Here is a 15,175-nt window from a genome sequence, read left to right as displayed (position 1 = left end):
CAAACACACACAACTGAATAACTGTGACATAGTCACGTTCATCAGATAGATGAGCCCTAACCGCAACATGATGCAACTTTTCACCATTAGAAAATTAAAAGATCATCTGTAGATTGCGTTTTATAAAAGTAAGCAAAAGTCAGGATGCAGGCACGTGCCAGACACGTTTTCTGTCCAGCAGAATCGGATGCAAGGGTGGGAATAGTCTTCAGAGGGTGGAGCAACTCTTACATAACTCCAGGGAAGAATTGCTATTCGAGGACAAGGAGCCTATGCAACATCTGGACGTCATTGCACCAGCCTCAGCATCAGCAACGACGGCAACTTTCTGGAGTTTCTTCAGTAAACTCTTCTCTTGGATAATGTATTATGAATATGGCTCACTTTTACTGACAAGACTTTAACAGTGTTAGTCCAGGCAGTGTGAGGTAATCATTCTTTTTTTTAGTGAGGTACAATTCAATTCAACCAATTCAAATGTAATGTGCTGTTTGTGCAGCTGCTCCGCTGTTAAGCTTAAAGACAGATGTATATGGAGGTTGTGAACAGAACAGTCGCTTCAGTCTCTCCTGACATCTGTGTTAGTTTATCAAACAAAAGAAAACCTAAGAGAGGCTTTCTCAATGGTGAGCTTCCTGTTTATCTTTTTAAGATATATGCCTGTTTGGTTTCCTCCAAACATACTCTATAGGGCCTGAAAATCTGTTTATGGATTCCAATATATACTCCATCCAGGTGGATTAGAGAGAATATGAACCTTTTTGTTAAAAAAAAGTAATTTACCTAAGAAAAATGAAAATGCATAAAAAGTTTTCTGCATGATTCGAAGTTCCCACATCAAAGTATAAAGTTTTAAACAATTTCACAATGATATCCACACAAACTACTAAAGGTAGGACTCCAAACTGAGAAACACAAAGTTGTCAGTGAAGAACATGAAGCACAGCTGCCAAGAAGATGACGCAAGACCAAAGAAATGTTTCAGCTCGACTGTATGATGTAACTGTGACGGGCCTAAGCCCACGGTCAGTATCAGTGGTTGGGCCTGCTTTTTACATTCTCCTTTTCAGGTCCAGGCTCCTCACATCTAATAAAGGACTTCATCTGCTTGGTAGTCTCTATAAGCTGAAATGTCCTTTATCTTTTGAGCAGTTGTGTTCTTGGTCAGATTTACTACTGTAAAATTGAGTAAAATGGAGTACTTTTGGAGTGCTTTTTACAGCTTTTTACAGTAAACAACTATCACATATCTCACTGTTGGTATAGAATAGAATAGAATTCAACTTTATTGTCATTGCACATGTCACAGGTACAGGGCAACGAAATGCAGTTTGCATCCATCCAGAAAGTGCTTTAGTCGTGATATAGATATATTACAATATAAATTAGCAATAATAGAGATGTGTAAGTATATTACAGAAATGGGTCTATTATGGTATGTTATAATGTACACAGTGTGAAGTATGTTATGAATATTCTATAACTATAAGTATGTACAGGCTGTAGTGAGTACAAGCTATGTACAGGATATGAACAGGATATAAATATGAAATAAAAACTATACAGAAATCTGAGATATACAGTTATACAGAAATGTGAACTATGTAAGTTATAAACAGTTGTGGGATTAAAAATTATCGTATGTACAGAATGATTATCTACACAGAACTATACAGTAGTGGTAAAGTGCTAGTGGTTGTGGGTGTGTGTATGTTCAGTCCATGAGTTTAACGTGGGTCAGATGTCAGGAGGCAGAGTTCAGGAGTCTGACAGCTGTGGGGAAGAAGCTGTTCCGGTACCTGGTGGTCTTAGTCCGGAGGCTCCTGTAGCGCCTCCCAGAGGGCAGGAGGGTGAAGAGTCTATGTGATGGGTGACTGGGGTCTCTGATGATTTTCCCAGCCCTTTTCAGACACCGCTTCCTGTAGATGTCCTTTATGGCAGGAAGTGGTGCTCCGGCGATGCGCTGGGCAGTTTTCACGACCCTCTGCAACGCCTTCCGGTCCGAGGCAGAGCAGTTCCCGTACCAGACTGTTATACAGTTGGTCAGGATGCTCTCGATGGTGCAGCGATAGAAGTTCACCAGGATGTCTGAGGACGGGTGGTTCTTCCTCAGAGTCCTCAAGAAGAAGAGGCGCTGGTGAGCCTTCTTGACCAGCTTGGAGCAGTTGGTCATCCAGATGAGATCCTCGGAGATGTGGACTCCCAGGAACTTGAAGCTGCTCACACGCTCCACAGCCATCCCCTGGTATCATAGTATACTACTGGTAATGTTACAGAACTAAGTTAAACACAAATACATTTGATGGTGTGCATGTATCTTTACATAAATATATTCATAGATATATTCATCATTTCTGGATCCAACTTTTCTTTGTTACAAACAATAATCAAACCTTCAGTTATTGTATAAAATTTGTCAATCAGCCAGTTTAGTCCACCTTTATAAAAATACATATAGGCTTTTTAATCGGTCCTTGTGTTGTAAGTCTGAAATGACTCATATTAATGACAGATAAAATATTTTTTGCAATCGAATGCTAAATGAGACAATGATTTAATGATTTTTAAGTAAACTGGAGAGTTACGTGAGCTTTTAACTCACCCTGACCTAGAAGTTAAACTTCAGAGCCATCCCCCGATCACTGTAAACTTTTAAAATGATCCACCTGTTCAGCTGCATTAACCCTTTCACGCATAGTGGTCACTACAGTGGACAGCTATTCAAAGGCTGTTTTATTGTATTTGTGTCAGTGTTGATTGTATACTTGCACATAAACCACTACATTGAACACTGATGTGACGTTTAAAATTTTTTTTTAAAAAGTACATGTTTAAAAAAAATGATGTTCAAAAATCTTTTTAGTTCATGCCTAAAGAAGAATAAAGTTACTTAAGAAAAAACCCCGATTAAGGTTGTCATAATTCATGCATGAAAGGGTTAAACAACTGATGATTATTTTCTTATGTTTTATTCTTTCTATTAAAGTTTAGTAAACACTACGGAAGTAACCTTAGAACAACCAAAGATTAAGAAATAAATAAAACTTAACTATTTTCTTCTTTTGATTGGCAAGAGTTTGGAGAACAATCATATTCTTATAGCATAGGGGAAGTTTAGTGCTGATATTATCCACAGAACTCTGGATCCCACAGGACCCAATCAGCTGGTCCTAATGCCAGACACCAGAGAGGTTCTGTTCCCATGCCCCTATGATATGACATGCTTTGGTGGCATATGAGGTACATTCTATTAAAAAGTTGAGTTTCATGATGTGACTGTGTATCCACTATTGTTTTAAGGCTTTACAGTCATAATTGATGATGATCCCAACCCAAGTTCCAAACACTAACCCTAAATTTGTAAATTACTTTTTAAACAAGCCAGAATACATATCCTATAGGGTTAAATTTAGGGCTAATGTCATCACCAGTCATGGCTTTCTCTTCAGAGGGCCTATATAGCACGAATATGCCCCCTGGTGGGAAAAATGGAATGCTCCCTTAAAACATGACCATTTTGTTTTGTGTGTTATTGTTTTTTAGTAGGAGATTATTTTCAGGTTTGAATTCTTTCTGGAGAAATTACTTTAAATTAATTAAAAATCTTTTTCTTAAAATAAAGGCAATGTACTGAATTGCAATAAAGCTATTGCACTTTTGCACTACGGACATTAAAAGAAGATTTGCACAGAGCCATATCCCTTCCCCCCAAGACATGAAGCAGGCATGGAGGAGATCCAGGCCCCAGACATCTACAGCCCCCCCAGAGCACAAGAGCACAAGGAGGAGAACTGAGGGCCTTCCACACCCCAGAAGGGACCTGACCAAGCCACGGGGGCGAGGCCCCACCAAGCAGCCACTGAGAGTGAGCCAGTACATACCTGGGCACCCATCCACAGACACAGAGAACCACCAATACAACGGTGGGTGGGGGCATCAGCCACCGGCAGGGAGTGTGGTGGGGGGAGATAGGCCCCCATACCTGGGCGGGGGGGCTGAGATGTACCGAGAGAGGTGAAGTCTAAGACCCAACCTGACACATAGACACAGACAAACAGGCACACACAGACACAAAGATCCATTCCCACTCTCATGGACACATCCTGGAGCCAGCCACTGACCCTGGAGCCAGCTCACCCACTGACCCTGGTAGGCACCCCTGTTCCCTGAAATCCAGCAAGGTGAGGGGGCCCGGGCCCATCCAGAATGGGGCCCACAGAAGCAGCACCGCCAAGCCCCACAGAGCCTGGGGTGGCCCACCTGACCCCCATTGCAGAGGAAAAAACACCCACCCCAACATTCAATCAACTCCCACACTACATAAGACAACAGACACCCAGATTGAGTTCATCTTCCATCTCTGTTAGCCTCCGCGCACGCACCCACCCACAACCCCTGGCGACAAACCAACCAGGACCCAAGCCCCCAAGGCCCAGCCAGCCCAGCCACTGGCAATCATTTCAAATTTGAAACAAATGCTAATCAGACCCACAGATAAAATGTGTGATGTGAATCAACAACCACTAGATGGCGTAAAAACACAACTTACTACATCACACCATCACACCACAGCAGTTTTTGGCAGCATCCTCACAAATAAATTGCCTGTAGTTATTGTTTTATTTAACTTTTGCCTCAGTTATTCATTTTAATTCATGGGCCAGTTTATGGAACTGCTACTGATCTTAACAATAAAACCATCAGGGGGGTATTTTAAAAATGACGTAACTGTTAAATCAAAGCCACATCATCTCATATATTATATCTTTAAGAAAACGGGTATATTCTTACCCAGAACTGCCAAAGGGAACATACATTTTTGGCATGTCTGTGCAGAGCAGCGGGGGAACCGCAGGGTGACGCTCAGAGCAGAGCAGCCATACCGCAACCATATCTCAAACATGTATCTCATGAAAGGTAAGTTGTTTGGAGCAAGAATGAACATTTAGCCTATGTACAATAGAATAAGGCAGGGTCATAAAGATACTTGCAAAACAGGTTATTTTTAACAAGCCCTTGATAATTCATCTTTATTAAAGCCTATTTATCAATATAACCAAAAATGTTGGAGATTGCAAAAGCACTGGCACTCACGTTTTGGCAGGCGATCAGTTCGGAACAACACCAGGCTGTGGACACACTTTTACTGTCATATTTTTACTTTAATTTAATTATTAAAATGTGTTCCTTATTTATTTATTTATTTCGTTATTTACATAACTACCACATATTATCCAAAATTAATTTTGAGCTTCCCCGCACTACTCTTCTTCTCTGATAATTAACTTATTTAGATGTGATAGTGATTGTGCAGCTTGTTGCAGACTTTCTTTATTAGTGAATTGTTATCAAGTTTTAGTTTTCATTTGTAATGAAATCATCTGAATCATTTATAAAACTAATTAAAAAGCCTAAAACGTACTCTTAAATATTTATTTTCTCTGCTTTTCTCTGTGTCAAGCTGACCTGGCTGAATGAAGGACTCCATAGTATCATATTCTGTTCTCATATAATCTTTCAGTGCATGATATACACAACCATGTTTTGCACATAATGTTCTGACCGTATTCTGTGACCATGGCAGACAGATAACTTGTCTCTATTTGTATTATTATTATACTTAACCCCACCCCTTTTTTTATTGTTACCTTTAAAACTGGTTTGATGTGTCATACATTAATTGTTGTTCAATTTATTCTTTTATTTTTATTTTGTTTAGGGTTAGTAACTTGCATGCATTATTTACATGCTTTAAACTGTACCTGCTTACATTTAATATTTAGTCTTGCATTATTTATTTTGTTTTATGAATCCAACCTGCATGCTTCTCTGCATTGTAAGCAGCAGAATGTCCTTCAACCAGGAATCAAATACACTATATACAAAATATTTTCCTTACTTTCTTTCATTTTTGATTCATTACATATCAGGTATAACTATGCGTACACATGCTATATATAGTTCAGTTCAATTCAATTTAGTTTTATTGAACTCACTTTTATTTATATAGCACCAAATAACAACAACAGTCACCTCAAGGCCCTTTGTGTACAGTGTTGTGGAAAACCTTTTGCCTGCTTCTTGATTTCTTTGTTTTCTGCATATTGGTCACACTTACATGTTTCAGATCTTCAAACACGTTTTCATTTTAAACAAAGATAACCTGAATGAATACAAAATGCAGTTTTTAAATGAGGGAAAAAAAAGTTATTCTAACCTGGTCCTGTGCGGGAAAAAGAATTGCCCCCTAAACCAAATGAGTCTTTCACATCACTGTGGAGAAATTTTGACCTGTTCTTCTTTGCAGAATTGTTTTAACTCAGTCGCACTGGACAGTTTTTGAACATGAACAGTCTGTTTAAGGTCCAGCCACAGCATCTCAACGTGATTTGAGTCTGGACTTTGATTAGGCCACAAGCTTAATTTTGTCTTTAGTTGTTTTGTTTTTTTAAGCCATTCTGAGCTGGACTTGCTGCTGTGTTTTGGATCATTCTCCTGCTGCAAAACCCAAATGGGCTTAAACTTTAAACTGATGGATCGACATTCTCGTTTAGGGTTTTCTGACAGGGAGTAGAGTTCATTGTTCTTTTAATTACATTCTTTACATTCTTGCAGCAAAGCAGCCTCAGACCGTTACACCACCACCACCATATTTGACTGTTGATATGATGTTCATTTTTATGAAATGCTGTGTTTGTTTTACGCAGCTGTAACAGGACTCAAAGCTTCCAAAACGTTCAGCCTCTGTCTCGTCAGTCCACAGAATATTTTCCCAGAAGTCTTGGTAACCATCAAGATGTTTTTTTGGAAAATGTGAGATGAGCTTTGAACTTTCCCATGGATGCCAATTTTATCCAGTCTCTTTCTCATTGTTGAATTAATGAACTCGGGCCTTAACTAAGGCAAGTGAAGCCTGCAGTTCCCTAAATTATATTCTGAGTTTTTTTGTGAACTCCTGAATGAGTCATCAATGCACTCTTGGGGAAACTTTGGTAGACCAGCCACTCCTGAGAAGGTTCAGTTTTCCTCATTTTAATAATTATAATTAATTAATAATTATGATAGCTCTCACCTGGTTCACTTGAGTCCCAACACCATAGAAATGGCTTTGTAGCTCAGATTGATCGATGTCACTGACTTTGTTTCTCAGCTGTTCTTGACTTTCTTTAGACTATTTCATGAAGTGTTCCTTTTGGAGCTTTTTAAGCCTGCTTTAATTTGTCAAACAGGTTGGCATCAAACAGGTAAGTGCTTTTTGTATTTACTCAGGTTTAAATTTGTTTGATCTGAAACATATAATTATGCAAAGCTGTGAGTTTGATAGTCAAGGAGTAGCACTTTCTGCCCTAATATTTGTTACATATCAAAAACAAAAGGGAAACTGAAAAATCCTCCCAAAAGCATAAACCTTCAAGAGCTGACTGCTGACTGCCAACGTCAGGAGAAAATTGCACCTCTTAGACTGGTGGTTGAATATATGATGAAATCGCTCAAATCCGGCCAATAACTTCATCAGCTCCTCTACAAGATATTGTACTGAGTTGCTGCCATGCTAGCTCCTCTCTGAGTTGATGTGAGAACTATGAAAACATCATACCCAGCTGTGAAATTCCAGCAAACCTACAAAGTCAGAAGAAAGCTGCAGTGTTGGCTTTTTAGTCACTCAGTCTTGACTGTCTGTGCGTTTCACCAATTCATCCATATTCAAATCTTTCCTGCTCTTTTCAAATTCTGTCTCATTCTAGTGAGCATCAGTCACAAGCTCTGCCATATTACATAATAATACCTGCAGGGGAGACCCCCACCAGCCATCCTACCCTTCCTGTCTGTGCATGCTGGCTGGCATTTTAAAATGGGTGGAGTTCAAAAGCATGCACAGCAGCTGGAGCTGCTGACTAATGCCAACCTGTGGTGAGAGGACCAGGGAAGCCCGGGCCAGCCACATCAAACGGGGATTTGTCATAGGATCTCTTGCATCCTCACGCACAGAGGCACATAGAGAGATAATGTCAAGGTGTGTGTGCCTCTGGTGACTCCATGTATGTGAGTATCCGAGGTGGCTGACAACATGTATCTGAATTACTTGTGCCAGAAAACTAATGTGCTGTTTGAGAACCAACACCTACCCTTACCCCATGAGTTCTCCCACCTGACCTTTTCTTTGTCATGTGACACTACATCTGCTCCCGCTGATCATCTCTCTGTGAAAGCAGACTGCATTATTTTTACTGTTTTATGTAAGATAGCTTCAGCTCTTCATCTCCATTAGCTGAGAATCACTGGCGCTGACTGTATCCTTGGTGATAAACCTGAACCGGTTTAACCACAACTCCCACATCTCTTGACATAAGGAACAACCAAAGTTCAGGCAAAGCAATTAAATGCAACTCATCTTGAAAACGTTTGAAAATTTCAAATGCTCTATCTGCAGATGAGTCATTTCTCCCACTTGTGAACTTCCATTATCTAAGACGACCGGATCATCACCGTGAGAATAAGTTTTACTTTTATCACAAGAAGCTTTATGTGCAGAGAAATTCATTCACTGGCTGCATGGTTTCTCCACATGTGGTCAATATTTACACATGAGTACTAAACATTTCACAGTGCGTCCAGCGGTCGATCATGAGGGACTGCTGCCATTACATGCTGTCTCTGATTATAACTGCAGATGGTGTTTGTGTGACAGAAATCAATAAATCACTTTCGTTTGATGAGTCATAGACATGTGTCTGCATATCAAGTATGAATTGAAAAAAAGGCTGAGTGCGGAGAGAAATGAGTGGTGGATTATTGTGATTTTTCTAAAGCATAATGGATTTAATCAGATATCATGCTTTCAAGTGGTGCAAGAAAGTACGTTGATGCAGAGCCCAACCAATTTATTCAAGGGCCAATATTTGCTGTCTGTCGATCTGTCAAGATTGCTATTTATTGTTGTTGATAAATAAAAGTATAAAAAGTAAAGATGACATGGGAGATATTCTATCATGTTATGAGTGTTAATGCTGAATAAGTTGCCCACTAGAGGGCACTCTGCAAATGTCTTTAGAGCCACAAACACAACTACCAGCTGATCTTGGCGGTTGGGAAGAGTATAAACTAACAAATTAAAAAAAAAAAAAAAAAAAAAAACTACAGATAATAAACGTGAGAGAAGTGTATTCATGTTTCATATGGCTGAAAGAAAAAAAGTATCAGCTGATATATCGGAATATATCAATTTTTAAATGACCAAATATTGGCATCGGTATTGGTCTTAAAAATCCTATGATCAGAGCTTTAGCTATTCACTTGGTAAAGAGAATCACAGAAAATATGGACATCAAGAAATTATGTATAAAATGGAACTTGGCTAAATGGAAAGACATTGTACCTTAATCAGTGACAGCAAAAACAAAACATTTAAAATCTATGCTAAGACAGTTGTGATGTTATGTATAAAGCAGATAAAAATTAATTTCAATCTCAGATGGCTTTCGTTGCACTTGTCAAACAAAGGTCAGCTTTTGATCAAGATTTCTTAATGTCAGCTTGGTGAATTAGTTATGCAGTTAAGATAACAGATTAAGCCAGTGCTCTTTGGTTTATAAACTACTGTATTTGAGTACTGCTGCATTCATGTCGCCTCGAATTTTCGGTTGACATCTCAGCTGATGGTAATGAGGGTTTGACATCAGAGGTGTTAGTGCTGAAAGGAATTTATTTCGGCGGCATGATGTGCCCAAATTTATCAGAAAACTGGTCACTTTTTTTCCTTTTTGGTTAATTCAAACAAACTGGAGCGTTTGGGGGCTGTCTTTTTGATGTGTCATGAACGCGCAGGCCGGGAGTAAAGTCAGCCCCGTGACGCCTCCTCACTGTAACAGAGGGCTGGAGATAAAAGGACCGACACTCACTCCTCCCACTAGTCAGTACATTGAATTACTCTGTCGGTGTAAGTATCCGTACTCACGCAGGGGAGGCTGAGTTAACAGAGAAGAGAGGGGGAAAGAAAAACCCGGACGGAGCGGCTGAAAGATAAAGGAGATAGGAGTTATTTTAGCTAGGACATACACCGGTCACAGCGTCCGCACTCAGCCGGCATTTTTCTCCTTTGTTTTCTTGGTGAAACTTCGGCTCCTCATCCGTTACCGCTGGCACGGGGTGTCCCCGTTTGACTGTTGACTCGGGGGCTTTTTTTTTTTTCTTTCAGCGGAAAAGAAACTTTTTACACGGAACCTTCGAGCCAGCTGAAAACAAATAAAAGCACCCAGAAAGGTGAGTGTATCTATTTTTAACCTGTTTTAGTTTATTTGCAGTTACACACCTCATTAAAACATGTTCCAGAGACTCTTGACCACTAGCTAGCAGTCCCGTAACGTGTCGGCGGTTAAATATGAGGCAAGTCAAGTGTCCTTTTTCACATGCAGAGGTTAGGAGTGCATGCAGTCCATTAGCTATGACCATGTGCATTTACGCATCACTTACGGCATATTGGTGGATACGCCCATAGTGATGTTTTCCCATTGGAGGGGCTCGAGTCATACATCAGCTGCACTCTCTTCATTATCTATTGGGCAGTAAGGTTCATAATGCAAGTGGAACTAAGGAAGCTGAACACGGGGTCCTCCATCCATATGCCCAATGTGCATTTGCTGATGTGTAGTGGACTGCTCTTAGGTTACCACTTGCATAATTCATGGCACTATTATTTTTTTTCTGTTTGGAGAGGATGATTGCTGTTTGGATTTCCCTGGTGTACTACAAGAATACAAGATTACCCTCTAGATTTGTTTTATGAAGCACTTTATCGGAGGAAGTTTATTCATCTTCAGACTTTGTCCATTGGACAGCATCCATTTGGTCAACTGTTAATAACCTTCGTGGCAGCTTTAACACTTCCCCATCTGCTACTAATTACACTTTAGGAAAAAAAACTAACACTTTCTGTTCAGAGCTCCAGTTAACAGATGATATTTATTTACGTCCCACAGGCATGTAAACTATTACTTTTGAAGGACTTGGAGCTTGCTTAGACAGAGTTTCAGTAAAATCAATGACTGAGACTGAGTAAAGACTTTGAAAGTGACTATGCAAGCTTTTTGGTCTCTTATGGATTAACTGTCTTTGGAGTGGAGTATGCTGATCCTGTATTTTTGAACCTCTACGGGATGGCGGGATGGCACAGTGTAGGGAAGCTCTTTCCTGATGGCAGCCAGAACATTATTTTTATTTATTTATTTATTTATTTATTTATTACCTTGAGGCAAAGGGATTACTCCTCTTTCAACTGAGCGAAAGGATTTTAAAGCTATGTGTAAAAATTTAGACATAAATACAATAACCTATACTGTTGCTGTTTCTTTGGAAATTTTTAAGTATAAAAGGGCAGAGCTGTTTTTTTTTTTTGGGGGGGGGGGTTATGTTTAAAGTTTATCAAATGCCTCTCACCTGACTGTCTCAGGTTTTTGGGGGGGGGGGCGAGAGAATCCAGGGGAAATCCAGGGGAAAGAGACTTTTTATTAGGGACCTGAAATTTCACATAACTCCCAGGTTGTTTTTCTTCTTTTTTTCTTACAAAAATAAATGAATAAATAAAAAAATAAATAAATCAGGGGACCCAAGAAAAACTCCTTCTTTAACTTCCAGGTGAGCAATTACATTGACTACTAATGAGAACCCAGGATACTGCTGATAGACATATGACTTGGTAGTAAATGTATCAGTTGGTCACCTAGGCAATCAGAACCTTAAACGTCTGCAAGCCACCAGCAATCAGCTTCATAGCTGTCTGCAATGAGCGATTGGTTTCGGTGTGGAAACGGCTTGATGGTTGGCCACTGGTTGGGGTGGGGGAAAAATCAATACAACAGCCTATTGTAGCATTGTATCAATCCAGATATTCATGTTTTATTAAATATATTTAAATTCTTTAGGAATACTATGAATATCTCATGCAATACCACCTTGGGATGATATTAACCGAGCAAACTTGCACTTGGAGTGTTGCACAAACTTGCAACACTGGATGCACTTGAAGAAACTACCTCCTCATTCAGAGTGAGCTAATGGCTCAATCACACAAGTAAAAATAGGACAGAAACTTCTTTGCACCTAAAAAGTAATCTGTAGCTGGTAGTGGTTGTATTGAATTTTTTCACATTCTGTGACCTATTGCAACTTGTTTTGACTAAATGGTTGCCCAGAGATCGATAGTGTTGCTCACAGATAGTCCTGTTGAGAGGGCAATTGCACAGGTTGCCTGATGGGAGGCAATTGCCAACTAGATCCCATTCAGCTGTGGATTCTTAGCAGTCTGAAACTGTCTTATGGCAGCATTTATGGCAGGTGTTGTATGGAGGAAAATCTAATTTTGCTGCACAAAAAAATAAAAACAAAACTAAAATATTTTTTCTGAAGCTGTAAAAGATTTTTATTTTTTTCCCCTATTTCTCTTTCATCAATGTCTGTAGTCACCATGTAGCTGTCAGTTGCTTGTAATGGTTCTGTCTTGTGAACCAAAGTCTAGCTTTATTTATATAGTATATATTTTCCTTATGAATTGAATTTTAGCTGCAAATATTTATTCAATTGTTTGCTGCTTCAGATGACTGATTAACAATGGATGCCCGTTCTGAAAAGTTGTGTTGGCAGGGTGACATGTTGGGAAATGTTGCTTGTAATTCCTAACCCTCACTCTGTGATATGTGAAAAATGCGCACAGATCATCAACTGTGCAACAATTTGTCTTATATAGTAGCTGGCCAGTGTAGCCAGGGGTATGACAAGACTGTAAGGGTCCATAAAAATCTCTGCATTGGGACCTGTCAGAGTTGTTAGGCTTGTGCCTAAAACATTTGAATGTCCGATCTCTAACAGCAGATCTAAAGGCCTGTAGAAACAACATTTTTGCTGGTCATGGACTGATATTTTATTTCCAGTTTCTCATACAAAGGACATACCGGTAATATTCTTTACAACAGTCCAATAAGGGGGAAAATTCTTTATCCATCATTAATGAGATGAGCTTTGGAAATGAGACAATGAACTAAATAATTAATATTAATATATCCAAATGATGTTTTTTTTTCTTTCTCATTTTTCCAACCTAAATTACATATTTATATATGACAGCAAATATTCCTACTATTCCCTGGTTTTTATACACAGGGTCTAATTTTAATCCAGTGCCTTACATTTACAATGAAAGATAAAATGGTCTACTTTACAGCTGAAGATAATCGGTTCAGAAGAACTGGTGACATAACGGGTCTAAGAACAGTGAAGTCTTCATAGCAGTGATTCACTTGTTGTTTACCCTTTTCTTGTGTGTACACACACACACACACACACACACACACACACACACACACACACACACACACACACACACACACACAGTTCTGGAGAAATATTTAGAGCTTTTAAAAGAAGCCTTCAAGTTTAATGTGTTGGAGCTCTGCTCTGTGTAAAGTTGCAGTGAAAAGCTAAACACTGTGTCTGTTTGAGTGTAGTGTTGGTCATATTTCCCTGCCAGAAAACATGCCAAATATCATCAACAATAGCTGAGATGTAGGATGTATTATCTGAAAGCTCCATATATGAGAGAAGAAAGGAAACCACATATCAAAGTGTATGCTCTGAACTCGTAGTACCCATATGGAAAAATGTTGTCATTCATTTGTTTACTCACTGAAGCTATAGCAAATGTAATGGATAACTAAATTGGATTAGGATTTAGATTTGGGGGGAAAAAATGAAACACTATTTGTACAAAGCTGTATGTGATACATCAGAAGACTATAATTTCCATAGCACTTCATATTACAACCAATTTTTCCTCAAATTTCTGGGTATTTTCCCCCCCATTGTTGAACAGACTTGCTGTCTGTGATGGAGCACATGCTGGCAAACCCAAGGGTGGAATTTGTGCTGAAGAGTTTTGAATCTGTGCTGGGTTGGAAGTTTGAGGTTTTTGCCTGTTGTAGTTTGCTATGGAACTGCAGTTGACTGATATATATGTAGTTATTTCCCTTATATTTAGACATGGACATGGTTTGTACCAGCTCTGTATAGTCACATAGTCAGATTACCTATTTAACAGATTGGCATTTGCAGAAAAGTCAAATCAAGCATTGATATTTGGAATGCAAGTAGCAACATCCTGTTGTTACATGGACACGTCAGTTGTCTAGCACAACATGAAGCCACTTCATTAACTATAGCTTTTGATGAATTCTGGTTAAATAAGAGGCTGCTAAAAGGCCCACCAGAAAATTCAGAAAACCTCTGCTTTCCTACTTGTCATCTTATTTCCAGAGCAAATTTCTGTGACTTCTCACCATCTTTAAGCTTTGAGCATACACAAGTATGGAAGGACCTGTGTAGGTCTCAATAACTGCTTTCTGTGAATTCTCTAACTTCTTAATGGGACTATACTAACTGTGTTTGCATCCTCCAATTCCCAACAGACTAGAAATTAAGACGTGAACTACTCATCAAGTGAATTTAATCCTGGCCTTAACTCCCAGAGGAAGACTGCTGGCTTTGGTGCACCGTCTTTCCTAATTTACAACTTGAGCTCTGTTCAAAGCCCAAAACGGCACGTTATTTTATCAGAGCAGAATTTCCCCTTTGAAAAAGGCAATTGTAGTTTCTTGACTGAAAAATAAGTCTGTTTGTTTTGTCATGTGCAAGCAAAAACAAAATGTACATTTTTTTTTTTCATATCTTTAGTGCCTCAGGTTATCATCTAATCTAAAATTATAATCTAATCTTATTGGATGAAAACAAAGTTCAGTAGTGTTGTAGGTGCTATTTTCCATTTATTTCTTGTTGCAAAGTAGTTATGTCACCTGTGTGTAATCATCCCAAATTAAAGCAGCTAAATGTTCACACATGGAAAACTCACCATGGCGGCATTGGCTTGCTTGTTCCTGCCTCTCAGCTTCAGATGGCAGTCACAGTGGAGGACAGAGACGGGTGTGATGTCAACACACAGATGGTGGAGAAGGGCCCCGTGCAGACTTACAGATGGCACCTTGATACCACATTGTAGTCCAGCTACTTTTTTCTTTTTTTTTTTCTTTTCCTGCTTCCCTGTGGAAAAACACCGTGACTGAAGAGGTCTGAGCAAACTAAGCTAATTGTGTGGTCTGTACCACCAAACAAGAGTATTATCTCTGCATGGCAT

The 15,175-nt window shown here is 39.3% G+C and overlaps 1 protein-coding gene across 3 annotated transcripts in view; it reads left to right on the top strand.

The window, feature by feature from the left end:
* The first annotated feature begins 9,851 nt into the window (after positions 1 to 9,851).
* gdpd5b (glycerophosphodiester phosphodiesterase domain containing 5b) overlaps positions 9,852 to 15,175 on the top strand; it is a 42,087-nt gene continuing 36,763 nt past the window's right edge. For all 3 annotated transcript variants that reach the window (XR_005615568.1, XR_005615567.1, XM_031758451.2), the window contains exon 1: positions 9,852 to 10,260. The gene's annotated coding sequence lies outside the window, so the exon portion shown is untranslated. The remainder of the gene's footprint in view (positions 10,261 to 15,175) is intronic.

This window comes from Oreochromis aureus, linkage group 14 (genome assembly GCF_013358895.1).
Source record: "Oreochromis aureus strain Israel breed Guangdong linkage group 14, ZZ_aureus, whole genome shotgun sequence".
Classification (NCBI taxonomy): domain Eukaryota; kingdom Metazoa; phylum Chordata; class Actinopteri; order Cichliformes; family Cichlidae; genus Oreochromis; species Oreochromis aureus.
This window is presented reverse-complemented; position numbering and strand designations above follow the sequence as displayed.